This window comes from Chrysochloris asiatica, unplaced genomic scaffold (genome assembly GCF_000296735.1).
Source record: "Chrysochloris asiatica unplaced genomic scaffold, ChrAsi1.0 scaffold00279, whole genome shotgun sequence".
Taxonomy (NCBI): Eukaryota; Metazoa; Chordata; class Mammalia; order Afrosoricida; family Chrysochloridae; genus Chrysochloris; species Chrysochloris asiatica.
Genome location: NW_006408797.1, coordinates 3,439,242 through 3,440,102, shown reverse-complemented (window position 1 = coordinate 3,440,102; position 861 = coordinate 3,439,242).

The following is an 861-nucleotide window of genomic DNA, read 5'->3' as shown; positions in this document are numbered from 1 at the left end:
ATTTTAAAATACCATGACTTTAAAGAGATCTTTTGTAGCAGATGTGTTCAATGCAGTAAATTATTTGATTTCTTGACTGCTGCTTTCATGACAGTTAATTATACATCCACGTAAAATGAAACTCATAACAACTTCAATCTTTTCTCCATTTATCATGATGCTGTTTATTGATCCAGTTGTGCGGATTCTTGTTTGCGTTCTGTTGCAATCCATACTGAAGGTTACTCTCTAGTCTTTGATCTTCATCAGTAAAGACTTCAAGTCCTCTTCACTTTCAACAAGCAAGTTTGTGTCATCTGCAATCTCAGGTTGTTAATGAGACTTTCTCCAATTGTGATGCCACACTCTTCTTCATATAATCCAGTTTCTCAGATTATCTGATCAGTGCTTGATCATCCTATAATTAATAGACATAAATTAAAGAAAGTTACTTGAATAAGCAAGAATTTAATTGGTGTCAGACTCAGCAAGTACCTTGAAAGGATAATGTATCGTGACGACATTCTGTGTTGGGAAACTATTTAAGCCTTTTCCACATGCTTTGCCTTTCTTTAGTACTTCAAGTCACCTGATATGGCACTGCAGGATCAGCAATGAACTGTGAACCACAAGGATGGCAGTTCAAATCTACCAACTACTCATGGGAAACCCTACACAGAGTCACTATGAGTCAAAACTGGCTTGATGACACCTAACAACAACTCCAGTCACCTTAGCTTATTATGATAATGGTCTTATTTGGTTTTTAATGGAATGTTCTTGACCATTTGATCCTCTCAGGCTTCTATTTGGATGATATAATTATGTTGCTTTTTAGGCCTAGGAGTCATTTTTGAGGTAAGGAGAGAGAGAGTTCCCAAA